Genomic DNA, 16,447 nt, shown 5'->3' with positions numbered 1-16,447 from the left:
AGAGGTTTCCTTTTCTCAATAGGGTGTTTTTCCCCTTTTTTAACAAAACATGGGTGAGAAATGATATCTTAACATAAGCAGAGTTTCATTAGAGAACTCAAGGAAAACTAAAGATGGTCATCTTGGGAATCTTCCCAGGGAACATGGCACCATAGCTACTACCAGGATTCAGACGGGAAACCTGAATATTTTAGTCTTCTGATTTTTATCTCCTTGTGTTATACAAGAATACGTGGAGAGATAAATGTACCTGAGACTTAAAGCCGCACGACATGGTGTGCTCTGGTCTTATTTTGAGTATTTTCACGAGCACCCAAATTACCAAGACAATGTTTTCGCCAAAAAAATGAGGGTATGGTGGAATAACTCCCAAGTCCTCACAAGGTAAATGCCTAGTGAAATTAGCAGAAGACCATCTTTCTTCTAGAGAGAACTGTGGCAAACCTTCAATCTAGAAGGCATAAAAAGGGCAGGAGTCCTGAATTTATTCTTCATTCTTATTACTCTATCCAATGACTATATCTTTCTTTCAAACCCAAGCCAAACAGAGCTCTACCGGGTAGGAGATGGTGCACTGCCCGGGTGTATCAGCTGGCAGGGCCCCAGGCTCCTCTTCACTGACTTGAGTTTGAAGTCACCATGTCCAGAGCATGCCTGATCTTTACAAGGACCTGCAGGGGCCAAGGTCAATACAAAGTCAAATTCAGAGCACAAAGTGGGAGATGAATCTGGGTTACCCCCTTTGGGAGGGGCCCCACATCTGGGCCTTCTATCTTCTCTTGGACCAGGCACTAGGGTTGAGAAGCCGATGGGCCGTACTGCCCCAGGTGAAGTAAGGATTAATCCCTTTGAAAATTAGAGAGGAGGCAGGACTTGGCATAAGTCCTCTATCATGAGGGGTCTGATGGCGCCTCGCCTTTTGAGTGTGAAGACTTAAGTGGTCTGTGTCCCCTGTATGGTCATGATGGGCCACTGTGTCCTCACCTCCCTGGACACGGGACACATCCTGGAGGTCAGGTCACAATGTCTTCCTTGTTATAAGCACAGAACTGCATGCCCCCTTCTGAGGCTGTTGGATGCTGCATGGTTGGATATCAACCTTTGTATCTCCCAGGTTCTGAACTAAACTGGACTTTGAAGGGACTGAAGGTCCTTCTGGGGAGAGTGAAGCTGCAATTCCCTGGTGCACATAGACCTAGGTCTGTGCCTTCAGGAAACCTCCAACCTCATCTTCGCCTTCCTTAGGGCCACAGGCTGGCCTTGGGAGGCACTATCTCCCTGAAAAGGGAATTTAGAGATGAATTGCCCTAATGTTTGCTCTGTTGAAGTAATAGACCCTCAAATATATTCTTATCCTCATCCTGAAAAGGTATGGAAATGCCTATGCTCCAAGCAGGTTCAGAGTATACAGCGAATTGGCATCTCCCTGGGTTGAGAGCTTATCGTCCTGCCTTCTCCCCTGGTCATCACTGTGCCACCGTTCACAGATCTCCATCCAGACCCTTTTTTCCATCCATATCATGGTCCTGTTTTAAACACGTCATGTAACTACCTCATTACATGAGATAATGCTGGCTGTCCATGCCTGGCTCAGAAACCGTGAGTGACAAAACCTCATCAGATGTACATCCCTCTTAATTCTCCCTATTCTCGAAACCTCATTCAACCAGGGATGTACATACGTGCATCAAGGCCAGAAACCAGACATCTCAATCTGTTCCTGCAATTCATTCATGTTTCCCTCCTGCCTCTTCTGTTCTCAGAAGAATATCCTTTTCCCCCCAAATGAATGTTAATATGGAAGTCATTACGTTTCGTAGAGAAGTCAAATATCAGTTCATTGTTCAAGGAGGTTAGGTGGGAAGGAGGGTTGGATTCATGCTGTTCTGTGGAATGATAAAGCTACTCCCTTCTGTGCCTTCTCACTTCCAAATAGTGTATCACAAACCTCAAAGCCCAGCTGGACTTGCTTCTGGACCAACGGCAGACACTTAGTTGGATGTTACTAAAACTAGAAGCTTTCACATGAATGACTCAGTCATAATTCCCTATAAAGGGTGACTTCAGAGAAGACAGATCTTTTGCCTGAACCTCAACCAGTGTCCTCTTTGGAGGGTTGAAACAAAGAATTTCTAAACTATTTTGAAAACAATCGCAGGTTACGCTAAAGGAGAGGTAGTCATGGGTTAAGTTTAGGGAGAGGCATTCAGGGGTCAACTCTAGGAAGGGGCAGGAAGGCAGGCAGGGCATGGTCCCAGTGAAAGAAGGGGGTAAACGCTTCTGCCTCAATTGCTCACAGGTCTTGTTCCAGTTCTTGGAAGCTTTTATGCAGATACACAACTTCCACTTAACTAGGTATCATGCACTTAGTTAACCCAATCCACCTCAGCATGTGGAATGAGAAGGGCTTGCAACAGGGAGTGAGACAGGGCTTCACCAGAGCCTGTCCATTGCCAGCCTCTGGAAGGGCCAGATCTGTCTTAGTTCTCATCCTGTGAGGCCTATGCCGTCGGTGACGTTCCTAGAAGCCTGGAGTCTGCGGGGCTGAGTTCTCAGAACCTCGTTCACCTTGAGCAGTGCTAGGAGTCTGAAAAGGCAGCCGAGGGTCTCTACCTGACTGTGCATCATGTCTGGCTCCCCACCTGGCCAGGGCTTGTTTTGTACTTTGGTCCCCATCTTTGGCAACTGTGAGGATACTGGGATGCTCACATGGAAAATATGAGCAGATTCCCATGGCCCAAGATTTTCTTTACAACTTACATGTCATCCTAATACAACCAAGGAGAGGTAGTGACCAAGCCAGAGAAGGGCGCCAGGTATCCATCCTTTAGCTATGATCACTAAAAGTCTACCTTCCCCCCACTAGCCATCCTCTCTGGGAGCTGAGTTTTGATCTGAAAGGACCAAAACTTTCCTTCAGCCCCAGCTGTACCTGAGTGAACTGTATCCTCACTGTTCTTCCCATTGGAAACCCGGTCATTGGGGCACATCCCTTTGACTTCAGTTTTACTTCTCCATAACACTTGTGAAGTGTCCCCCTAAAATTGCTAAGGTCCTTCAGATTATGGTCACATAGCAGGATGTCGCTTGCCTGACTGGGAACGACTAGTGAGAGAATCCCATGCCTGTTATAATCCCCACGTCCTGCTCTTAAGCCCTTTGATCTGGGGACATGTGCGTGAGCATCAAGGCCAGAAACCAAACCTCTCTAATGTCTCTGGGGTTCCCCATTGGCTAGAGTCTACCATGATGAATGTTTCTGGGTCTGGTTGTCTCCTGGGCCATAACGGCTTTCCACGAATGTTGGAAGAACTTTTGAACTTCAAGAGACAATTTAGGATAGAGCTGAGCAACCATGCCACAACGGAGCAAAGCCCTGTGTTGAGCTCCATCCCCCTCCTGCCCTGTCCTCAAAGCTCATTCTCGGAAGGGTCGGCTTTCTGTGAGCTGGTACGCTAGATGCACCCCATCTGCAAAAATGTCATTCCTAACAAGCAGACAGAATCCAAGTAACCACTAGAATTCTTCCATAAGGGATTACTAACAGGAATGGTAAAGAGCCTGAGAACTTTTCCAGTGGCTAAAGATTGATTCCTAACCCATTAGGAAATCTAAATTTCTCTTTGTTCCCATTGACTAGAGGCTGACTTTGGAAATCAGAATCTGAGTTCTAATTATATTTTCAGTAGACTCAGTCCCGTGTGTTATCTGTTGTACATCATAATACCAGAAGGTCATGGGTAGCTAAGCAAGAGAAATAGTCGTTCTTAACAAGAATGAGAGAAACTTGCATCAAGAAATCTTTCTAAATCTAAAAGCTCATCTGTCATGTTTTACAGTTTCTGGTATATAAGTTTTCAGATATTTGTGGCATATAAATTCTCAAGTATTTGGGCTCATGGAAGAGAATCTAGCTACTGGCTCACTTCAGAAAGAAAAATATCAAAGCAATAACTCGATGTATCTCAAAGCCTATAAAAAAAATCAAGAGTAAGCCAAGCCCAAGTTTGGTAGAAGGAAAAAAACTTAAGATTAAAGGGATCATTCAAAAGATCAATGAAGCTAGGTTTGGTTCTTTGTAAAGTTAAACAAAATAGACAAAGAGGGAACTTCAAAACGGAGACATGAAAAGGGGGATGTTAAAATAGATAGCACTGACATTACAGGATTGTTAGGGAATAGCTTCATGACAAATACCTACATAAAATAATCTTGATAAAAGGTGCTCGGAATCCTTAACCGGCGTCTAATTTCTGGCTTTCAGTGCTTGCCTTTAACTGACACCAGGCAAAGGCCTCAATGTGCCTCAGTGGGGCAGGCTTAGAGGGCAATGAAAGAGAATCCATGGCGTCTCCCAGGTTCTCACCTCATCGCGTTGGGTCATCTTTGCACATTAAGCTTGGTCATCCTTCGTGTCTTTGAGTGACCTTCACTGATCTTGGTAATTGGTGTGCTTGGCTGACAAAACGTCCTGAGTTCTCCTGACTGGCTACAGACACTGAGCTGAATGAGTGACTCTTATTCTCCCCTGGACTTTTCTGGGGTTCTATCTCTTCTTACAATCTCCATTCTCAAGAAGTAGAATGAAATCGGTAAACTTCCAACCAAACAAGTTTGGCCTTGACGTCACCTTCTTTCGCTAAAGAAACAACTATGCATTTGTTGAGGTCAGACACCTGGAAGGACGGGTTGGATGGATGCTGTTCTTTTACAGTGGTTTGTCTACACTGGCCTCTTCTTTCTTCCAGGCATTGTGTCTCTCAAACCTTAAAATACAGCTGGGCTTCCTTCTGTGCCAAGAGCAGAGAGCTAGTGGGCCATGGCTTATAACGATCTTCTCTTTTCTAGCATTGGAAGGGCCAAATCTCTTAGGGAATCCTGTGAAGGGCCTGGGCCTCGGGGGCATTCCCAGAAGCCTGCAGTTGGAAGGGCTGTGTTCCCCATGTCTCATGCACCTCAGTGACATCTGCCCAGGTCCTAGGCTCCCGTCATGCTGGGTCTTCTCCTTTACGCAGGGCACTTGATCATCTTTCACCCATGTTTTTGTTGAGTTGCCTTCATTGAGTAGATGATCACAACAGCAGACTTGGTTGACAAGATGTCCTGGGTAGCCGGGCGTGGTGGCACACGCTTGTAATCCCCGCGCCTGGGAGGCTGAGACAGGAGGATCGCGCAGGTTCGAAGCCAGCCGCACTGGCTTAAGAGACCCTGTTTCCAAATAAAAATAAATAAATAAGAAATAGGTCTGGGAGTGTAGCCCAGAGGTAGAAGGGCTTCCAGGAATCCCAGTACCACCAAAAAAAAAATGTCCTGGGTTCTCCCGACTGGCTGTGAATACTAAGCTGAAGGGGCGATTCCTGATATTACCCCCCTGGACTTTGCTGGGGTTCTACTCCTTGCCTCTTACGATTTCAATTCTCAAAGAGAAAATGGGGTGGGGGTGAATAGCAAAATGCCTACCACAACAAGCTTTGGTCTTGAGGCCATTTTATTCCTTTAAAGAGTCAAAAGTATGCATTTACTGAAATCACACCTGGTGCATGGGTTGGAGTGAGAGTGTTCTTTTCAGTGGTTTTATTACTCTAGCCTCTGCCTGCTGATTTGCAGGCAGTACAACTCTCATCCCAAAACCCAGCTGAGTTTTTCCTTCTTTGCCAACAGCAGAGCACTAGTGACGCAGGGTTGCAACAGAATCTACAGTATTCTAGCATTTGGGGGCCAGATCCTTATATTGTCATGCGGTGAAGGGCCTGGGCTCTCTGGCAATTCCAGAAGCCTGGAATCAGAAGAGCTATGTTCCTGGTGTCTCAGGCATCCCGAGCATCACCATGAAGAATCTGCAAAGGCAACTGAGCCTAGAACTGACTGCACATACATGGCTGTCTAGCCACATGGCCAGAGCTCTGGCTATCACTTGGGTTACCATCTCTGAGAGTCAGGATGGAACAGTCCTGTCCAAATGGCTTCTTAAGCTGCCCTATCCAAAGCACTCAGTCCCTAAACTTTCCTTTCTCCGTCTATGCATTCAAAATACAAAGAATGCAGTGATGGAATGGTATGGATGGAAGAAAGTGTCTTTGAAGTATGGCCTTCACCTTGATCACATGTGTCTACAAGGTAGGGGTAAATAGAATACCTGTGGCAGCCCAACCTCTTGTCTCTGAAACTTTCATGAAGGCCTAACTCAAAGCAGCAAATGCTAGCTACAAAACAATGGCCTTCAGGATGCCATCACTTTCTCCTAAGCAGGGTGTTTGGGTAACGAGCAAGCCCATGAACACGAAGGGGGTTTCTTATAGCATCCCGTCCAGAGGCACAGGCTAGGCCATGCCCACGACGGGGATGCTGAGGAGCTCAACTGCTAAAGATGAGCTGCTTCCCATGGTAGAGGGCCCCGTTTCTCTGTTGTAGCTATCGTGCTGTCTTGCCGTATGACCAGGTGAGGTGGTGACCACACCAGAGAAGGACACCCGGTGTCCAACCCGTAATTGATCGTTGGAGGTCTCGCTTTGCACTACCCACCTCCCACCTCAGAAGTTTGTTTCTTGGGTCTGGATCTGAAAGTACCCCAACCTTCCTTCAGCTCCAGCTGTACCTGGGTGGGCCTGGACCTCTGACGCACGTGGTTATTCCAGGTGAAAACCTGGTTTTGTGGGTGTACTTTACTGACCTCAAGTCTATTTTTCCATCGCCATGGGGTATTCCCCCCACCTGCCAGAATGTGTTAGGTTCTTAAAATTTGGGCCACATGGAGTAATGCTGGGTATCCCGTTCCTGACTTGAGAACAACTGGCGAGATAACCTTTATTCATTAAATACCTGTCTCGATTCTCCCCTCCTGGCCTCAAGACCTCATTTGTCTGGGGACCTGCCCGTGAGCATCATGGACAAAAACCTAGGGACTTCTCTCTGAATCTGTCTCTGGAGTCCACCCAGACAAGTGCCTATTGGCTGGAGTCTTCCATGATGAATATTTCTAGATCTGCTGGACCATGGCAGGTTTTCATGAACATTAGAAGCACTCTTAGACTTCAAGGGGCAATTTGGCATGGAGCTGAGCACCCCGCAGGGCTTTGCTCCAATGTTACTCTGTTTGCTACCTGTGTAAAACAGCCATTTCCCCCTCCAGTGTCCTCTCAGCTCATCCTTAAAGGAATTGACTTCTTGTGAGCTCACATCCTATACAATGACCAAAGAACATCCCTTCTGACAAGCAAATATGAGGTCCAGGGGACCATTAGAATCATTCTTTCACATCAGATACCTCAATGGACAGACAGCCCAAGAAAATTAACTAGAATGAGGGAATGTTGGATCAAGTCTGTAAATCTAAACTTGCACCTGCCAAGTTTTTCAACTTCTAGCATCTAAGTTCAGCTGTTTGGGGCATGTTAAGTTTTTCAAGTATTTTTGGCTAATGGCAAGTGAATCTAGCTGCTGGCCCACCCCCAAAAGTCAGATCTGAAATCAATCACTTGATGATGACAAAGCCTTAAAATATTGAGAATAGACCAAACCCCCAAAAAATGGGTAAATGGAAAGAAGGAAATATACAGGCTGAAACGTTGATAGAATCACTAAAGCTGGGAAAGAGTTCTTTGGTTAAATGTCACTCTTTACAAACAAAAGGGGGCTCTTACAACAGACACCACTGAAATCCAGAAGATTAGGGAATATTTTGAACACTTCTGTATACCAAGAACAAGCAGATATCTAGACTCACGACCAAACAAAAACTGAACTAAGAATAGACATTTAAGAGAAAAGCGCAGTAGTGGACAGATGCTTGACTGTATTTTCTTAAGTTTCTTTTTAAGAGCTAAGCCAATGCACTTGAAACTATCCCGTGAAATAAAAATGGAACTCTTCATAACTCATGAAGCCAGTGTTCCCTCCTATCAGAATCTGAGGGGACACACACGCCAACCTATAAGCCAGTATGCTGCATGAACGTAGACTCCACAAAGTACTTACAAGTCAAATTCAATATCTGCCCCTAGCGATGGTACACCACAACCAAGTCAGATTCCAGGGAAGCAAGTGTCGTCCAACATACACGAATTGACAAATGTTAATAAGTCATATACATAAAAGTAGGGATATTAACTTCATTAAATATAGAAAATCCTTATAAAACACAATATCCCTTCATGATTAAAATCACGTCAAGTGGGTACAGAGGGTGTTACTTCAGCTTAGACTATATGACATACCCGTGGCCAATAATGTAGTAAATTCTAAGGAAAATATCACTTCACTAAAAGGAGGAAAAGGGTCAAGGATGTGTACCCTCACCAGGATTACTGGGTTTTGTTTTTGAGGGTTTTTTTTTTACCATAAAAAACATGAATCCCAGTCTGATCTGTGCAGACTGGAGCGAATGCATGAAAACATTTAGAAATATCTCCATATTAGTCAGGATTGGGATCCGAGATCTGTCAGGAGTTCTCTGAACTCACTTGAAGATGGGAACAGCTCCATATCCAAAACCTCCTGGGAAGAGACGCTGATCCTGAGTGAGTGGGATCTCCTTCCCCAAGGAAGTTTCCCAAGTTGGTCTAGGTCATAGAGAATGGAGGCCCAAGGAAGCTCTGAATTCCCAGATGTATCTGATACCATAAGGCAGAGACTCCTATGGTGAATTCAACATAGGGTGCCAGCCGTCCAGGTTGCTAGATGCTAGAAGTCTCCTGTGGATCCTGGGGGTGGTCATAAAGACTTCCTGATTTCAAGAGCTGAGTGTGGGCAACAGCTATGGTAAAGGATCCTCTACCCAAATGGCTGGGATGATGCTTCTCATGACAGACACGGCTGTATGTATGACATCATTTTTGACACACTGGTTCTTGGACCAAGTCTTTATTCCTCTAGTGTTAACATCACTTTAAATCCAGTTCCTTTGTGGCTTGGTTACTTGGTCTCTTTAAATATGTCTTTCAATATTTCAAACTGTTCTCAACAAAAGCTTCTGTGGTACCAATGAGTATAGACTCTCAGACACTGAAGGCTTTAGAAGATTCGATCAGCTCTGTGCTCATGGGCACCTACGCTTATGAGTATCCTAACCAGTAATTTTTTTTTATCAAAGATGGTGTGAAAGCTCTTTTGTGGAGCAACTTGACTTTTTGGGTTGATGCCTTGTAGATTTTTTCCCTTTTCATGCATTTGTGCATAAATACTACATACGGTATTTAACGGATATCATAGCACACACCGTATTTAACAGATGCCCAGTTGGGTTTGGGAATTTGCGTAGCCTGGTGGCTCAGATCTGGCCCAAATTAATACAGTCTCCACGCTAGTACTCCTTTGCTGTCAAGGGTGGGAAAAAATCATCTTGGCAGGTAATGTCTACTTGGACTGAATTACCTGGTCTTCATAGCACTGTAATTTATCTGAAAGACTAGACATATCCAATTAATATCATTTGGGGTCATTCTAAAGCCTGTTCATCTTCACTGTAAACAGGACCTTGGGATTTCCTTCTATTAAGAGAAATGATAAATATTTCTATGGATCTGCTTTAGATGTCTCCCATGGCTTCTTGAACCTATAATATGGCTGGCATGGAAAAGCTACTTGTTCCATGTCAAGATATGTATGCTTAGGGCCTAGAACCTGGCCCTTATATATGGAACCACCTTATATAAGGAAAAGGACCAGGATTCACACATGAGGTCGGTGGCCTCCAAGGCCTGCTTGCTTTACTCAAGTGAGACAAGTCCCTCGGTAAATGGTCATGTTAGCAAAGAATGCTCTCAGGCTGAAACTCTTCTGCTGGTGGCAAGAGGTCTATTGCTGTTCAAGCAGCTGCAGTGAGCAAAGGCAATGGCATTTTTTTTAAAGTTCCTGTTTGCAATTTTGAGTTCTTTGATCTTCATAGCCAAAACATTGAAACTGGCATGACCTTAGAACAATCCTTTTGACCATGTCCCATCAATTTGGGAGTCTGTGCCCTTTTAGAAATTTCACAGGCAATTGTAGACCCACCCTTAAGAGTACGAGTCACTCTTGAAAGTTTTCAGTTCTAGCAGAGCCCAGCTTGATGTGCATCAGAATCAATGCTTGATACCATTGTCAGTTCAGCTGGGTTGAGCTCACGTGTCCTTGGTAGTGAGCGGAGACAGGCAGGAAAAACTTGACTACACAATATATCTGTACCCTTTGGAGCCATGACAACAGCCTGGCCTCGGTTTTGTTAGAGACCAAGATATTTGAATGGCCTTCAGCATCTTTGCCCAGTCCACAGGTTGGGGTTTCTCTTGTCAGAAGAGGCCACCAAGCCTGGTCCAAACCATCTTTTAGTGAAACATCTTAACCCTACTTGTTATAGAAGTGTAATTGGTATTCAGATTGTCTGCATAAGATCTGTTTCTTACAGAGAATACACAAACTTCTCTTGAGTTTATCTGGTTTGCCTTTCAAGGAAATCAGTTCAAGTTACTGAATCTGTGCTCATGTCACCTCTTGAACTCAAGTAGCATGTGAAGCACTGGAATCAGCCTGTGGCCTCGGAGCCATGAGATGCGGTGCTATACTTTGAAAAGATCTCCCTTGGCCGGGTGTGATGGCGCACACTTGTAATCCCCGCGCTTGGGAGGCAGAGACAGGAGGATCGCACAGGTTCGAAGCCAGCCGCGTGCGCTGGCTTAGGAGACCCTGTTTCCAAATAAAAATGTAAAAATAGGTCTAAGAGTGTAGCCCGGAGGTAGAAGGGCTTCCAGGAACCCCAGTACCACCAAAAAAAAATCTCCCTTTTGGAATAGGGTCCTCTTTTCCCACCATCTGAGACATGGATGAGAAGTGATGTTCTTGTAAGCATGACTGCATAGATTCACTGTAGAACTACAGGCAGACACAATAGTCATCTTGGGAATTTTCACAGGTAACATGGCACTATACATGTGTTCAGACTTCAACCATGGAGAAGAAATCTGAACCGTCCCATCTTCAAAAACATTCCTGTCTCCCTGTGCTATACCAATTGAATACTTGGAGAGATAAATGTCCCTGAGACTTATATTGAAGCCACATAGCATGGTGTGCTATGCCATTTCCTGAGTATTTTCATGAGTACTCTAGTTACGAAGACACCACTGTGGCCAAGAAAATGAGAGAATGGCAAAATAATTCCAAATCCTCACAAGGTAAAAACCTGGTGATACAAAAACTACCAGAAGAGCATCTCAATCCTTCTAGAACCATGTGACAAACTCTCAGTCTAGAAGGCACAAAAAGGGCAGGATCACTGAAAATGTCCTTCACCCTTTTTACTCTATTTGACAGTGTATAGTTCTGTCTTTAAAACCCAAGCCGTACTGGACTTTACGTGGCAGGACACAGTGCACTGCCCAGTTACACCAGCTGGCAGAAAGGGGCCCAGGCTTCCCTCTGTGGCTTCTGAGGGTCTATAGAGGAGACCTTGGCTGGAGTTTCAACCATGCCATGGAATCACTGTGTCCAGAGCAAGCCTAGTCTTTGCAGGGGCCAAGGGCAATGCTTAGCCAAATTCTAGGAACAAAGAAGGGGATGAATCTGGGTCACCCACTTTGAAAGGGGCCTGCATCTTGACCTTCTCCCTGCTTTTGGATAACATCCTCTGTGCCAGGGTTTTGGGTCAAGATCATGGCCAGTACCCATCCCGTGTGAACTAGGGATCAGTTCCTTTGAATAGGAGAGGAGGCAGGACTTGGCATAAGTCGAACCTTGGTCTCCTGAGTGGTTCTACCATTCCCTGTCAGGCCATGATGGTGGGCCACTGTGTTACCACCTCCCTGCATATGGGATACAACCTGGATGTTAGACTGTCTTGTTATAGGCAGAACTACACCCTCCTCTTTTCATGAAGCTTCTGGGAACCCCATAGTTGGAGGATATGTCAACCCCTGTATCCCCTATGTTCTAAACCTCGAATTTAAAGGGGCCAAAAGACCTCCAAAGTTGGATGAAGGTGCAATTGAATGCACATAGAACTGGTTCTGCCTTCACAAGGAACCTGTATTCATCATCTCTGTCCTTGGGCCACGGGCTGGCCTTGAGAGGCAGGATCTCGCTAAGGATGAGAACATAGAGATGAATCACTTTAATGGCTTCCCTAGCCCACTTCACTTCCCTGGCCCACTTCACTTTAATGGCCCCTCTAGTGATTTCTTCCAACCATTTGCATCCTGAGAAGATGAGTCAATGCCTATTCTCTCAAGCAGGTTCAGAGGTTAATGGGGAATTGGCATCCCTTCCCTGGGTTGTAAGCTGCCAGTGCATCTTCTCCATCACTGAGGGCTTGGTAGACCAGAAGCATGCCGAGTCCTGCAGCTTTCACCAACACCCTAGGAGTCTGAGATCGCATGTTCACCCCTGCGAGGCTTTACTCCTGCTTATTATACTGTTTTCTCAGAGTAAAGTCCTTCTTCCCAAGACAATGTTGATACTCAAGTCATTTTACTTCTCCGAGAAGTTTAATGTGGGTGCATTCAAGTTGTGAACATGGAAAAGAGGGTAGGATTTGTGTCATCCTCCCAGATGACACAGCTACTCCCTTCTCACTTCCAGACAGTGTGCCCCTCAAGCCTCAAAGCCCAGCAGGGCTTGCTTCTATGCCAAGGCTTCACCAGAGCCCACCCTTTGCCAGTCATGTCTTTCCCTTCCTGTGACCGGCCTGAGCCCTCAGTGGCCATCTCAGAAGCCTGTAGTCATCAGGGCTTTCAGAGCCTTGTGCATCCTGAGCTGGCACTAGGAGTTATCAGGAAGATGGCTGAGGGTTTGTTGCAGACTCTGCACCATGCCTGGCTAGCCACCTGGCAAGCGTTGTTTTTCTGCTCTGGTCGTCTCCAAGTCTAAGATGAAGCCCTGACAGACCTATCCTGATGACTTCCTGAAGCCGCGTTTCCAAAGCTCTAGATCCTTAAAGAACTTGGGATTGACATGTGTTAGCCACATGCCCTCAATGGGCTTCTAGTGACTGGGATCATCTTCCCCGAAGGAATAGCTTCCCTGTTTGATCATTGGGAAAAGAGGTCCAGGGAGCTCTTAATCTCCAGATCTATCTGTTGAGAATCCCATGGTGAATTCCTATTATGCTACCCCTCGGGGTTACTGGACAACAAAATAGCTCAACTTGAGGATCGAGCACTGGCAGCAGTTGTACAGGAGGGCTTCTCGTTTCTCATCTACTCGAATGGCCTGTTGATGTTCCTGGTGATGGGCTTCCCTGCATTTGCTGCTGTCTTTTTTTCATTTCACACACTGATTCTTGAACCAGGTCTCTTTTGCTGTCTCATTAAGGCATAGCATTGAGGCCATTTCCTGATAGGCATCCAAATGTGAGAATTTGGTCTTCGTGAAGACTTCTCTCAGCATTTCAATTTGCTCTAGAATAGAGCTCGTGGTCCCTAAAGCATTTCTGCCTCCATATTTGTTCAAAGTATGCAGAAAAATAAGTATGGAAGAAAGTGTCTGGGCTGAAGTGCCTTCAAATTGGTCACCTTCAAGTATTTGTCACACATGTAGAAGAGAACACCAGAAATGTCCCCCAAATATGGCATCTCTGAAATTTTCCTAAAGGGCTCACTCATTGGGGCAAAATCCTTGAGATGAATAAGTTAGACCTTCAAAATTCCATTGCTTACTGCCAGGTTGGGTGCAGTTGGGATCTAAGAATCCTACAAATGTGATGGGGGTCCTTAGTGGAGTCCTGTCTCCAGCCTGGGGCATGCAAACCATGGTGATACTGAGCTCACCTGATAAAGATGAGCAGTTGCCATGGTAGAGGTTCATCTATCTTTGCAATTAACATGCTGTTGTCCTATATAACCAAAAGAGGTGGTGACCAGGCCAGAGAATACCACAAGGTATCCCTTCTGTAATTGATGAAGTTTTAACATCCCAGTATTTAGGGCACACATCTTACAGACATCAACTTCACTTCTCCATAATAACTGTTCGATGTCCCCCTAAAGTGCTAAGGTCCTTGAGGTTATGGTCAAATGACAACATGTCCCTTGCCTACCTCGAGGAACAACTGGTGTCATAACTTCATTTTTATACCTACCTCAATTCTCCACATTCTGGTCTGGAGACCTCATTCATCTGGAGACATAGATATGAGCGTCAAGGCCAGAAACCAGGCCTTTCTCTGAATGTCTGCCAGAGCCAAAGAATTCAAGTATGGGAGGATTACCAGTCTACTCCTGGGTCGATATCTCTACTGGCCGACCCCAGGTTTATTTCTCTTGTATTTATACACATTGGAGCAAGGCCTTGTGTTGGGCTCCATCCCCCTCCTCTGCAATCCTTGAGGCTTATCCTTGGAAGCGTTCAGCTCTGGTGCACTCTGTACACCTCAATGACCAAAAGAACATCATTCTTGACAAGCAGACAGGAAGTCTAGGGGATCACAAGAATCATCCTTCCACTCAGGGTTATTAACCAGAATGGCAGACAGGATGAGAACTTGTCCAGTGGCTCGAGATCGATTCCTGTCCCCTTGGAAATCCTGATTCCACTCCGTTTGCTTCCAAAATATCACAATCTGAATTTTAATTATGTTCCAATAGTCATAGCCCTGTGTTTTGTGTATTTTAATGGGCATTGTAATAGCAGAAAGTCATGGATAGCTAAAGGAGAAAACAAGATTAGCCAGAATAAGGGAAACTTGCATCAAGAAGTCTTTCTAAATCTAAAAACCCTTTTCTCAGGTTTCCCAACTTCAGGCATAGAAGTCTTCGGGTGTCTCTGGCATATAAATTCTCAAATATGTGGGCTCATGGAAGGGAATCCAGTTGCTGGCCCACTTCAGAAAGAAAAATCTTAAGTCAACAATTTAATGATCTATCCCCAAACCTTATAAAATTGAGAATAAAAGCCATCCATGGTGGCACATGTTTGTATAATCCCAGCATTTGGGAGGCTGAGACAGGAGGATCATAGTTGAACAACCTCAGCTACTTAGGTCCTTTGCAATTCAGTGAGACCCTGTTTCAGAAATAATAAAAAATATGGCTGGTGGTGTAGCTCGGAGGTAGAATGTCCTGAGTTCAATCACTGGTACTGCAAATAAATAATATAAATAAATAAAAGTGAGAATAAGCCAAGCTCAAGATTGGTAAAAAGAAAAGTAGAAGTTAAAGGGATAGCCCAAAGAATCCATAGAGCTAGGAGCCAGTCTTTGTAAAGATAAACAAAATTGACAAGTACTTAACCGAACCAACCCAAAGTAGGAAGGAACCAAAATAGAGATAAGAGGGTATTACCATTGATACCACTGAAATCAAAAGGATTAAGAAATATTTTGAAAACTTACAAGCCAAAAAGTATTTTTACATTCATGACCTACAAATACTGAACACTGAACACTGAACTAAGAGAATATAAAATGTTTCTCAATAACTTACAATATTGAAGCAATAACAAAATCTACAATAAAGTGCAGGAATGGATAGATTCATTGTTGAATTTTCCTGGACTTTGAGAGAAAAATAGACACCATTACATAAAATAGAAATTGAAGAAACTCTCCCAAATTCATTCTTTGAAGCCAGTGTTACCTGGTACCAAAACCTGAGAAGGGGGACACACACACACCTCAATCTATAAACCAGTGTGCTGAAGGAACATAGAAAAATCCACTATAAAGTACTTGAAAATCAAACTCAACCTCACACCAAATGGATCGTGCACCATGATCAAATTGGTGGGATTCCAGGAATACAAGGATGGTTCAGCATAGTGGAATCAATAAGTCACAGAGAAGTGAAGGATAAACATACCATCTCGATAGAAGAAAAACATTCAAAATTCCTTCAGAATAAAAACCCTGATTAAACTAGGTAGAGGATACCTTGACTTAACAAGAATACTAATGATGGACTCATAGAAAATATCAAAATACTAAAAATCAGAATGGGGCAAGGGTGTGCACTCCTTACCAGTAACTTTTTGAATAACTGAAAGCATGAATCTGAGCTCAGATCTGTGTATACTAGAAATAACCTGTAAAAGATCCCAGACCTCTTCCAGGAACTGTTTCTGAAGTCACCTAAAGGCTGGCACCAGCAACATGCCCACAGAAGAGATCCTTATCTAGTGACTGCAATCATCTTCCCCAAGCAATAAGTTCCCAAGTTGGTCCATAGCATAAGAGGAGAGGCCAAGGAGCTTCTGATGACCCTATCCATACATGCCTGCTTGATATAAGGCTTGAGACGCCCGTGATGAACTCAACACAGGGCAGCAGCCCCTCCAGGTTGCTAGAAAACAGAATTCTGTGTATCCTGATGGTCATCATCATCTAAACTTCCTAAACTCAAGGACTAATCATTGGAAGCACTGTGGGAAAATGTTCCCCCTACTTAATTCCAATGGTCTGTTGATGTTCCATCAGGTTTTTATTGTATCATTAAGGTAGTGTTGAAGCCAATTCCTGTACAGGATATACAAACTAGGTAACTTG

Source organism: Muscardinus avellanarius (genome assembly GCF_963383645.1).
Source record: "Muscardinus avellanarius genome assembly, chromosome: 21".
In the NCBI taxonomy this organism is placed as follows: domain Eukaryota; kingdom Metazoa; phylum Chordata; class Mammalia; order Rodentia; family Gliridae; genus Muscardinus; species Muscardinus avellanarius.
Note: the sequence above shows the minus strand (reverse complement) of the source record.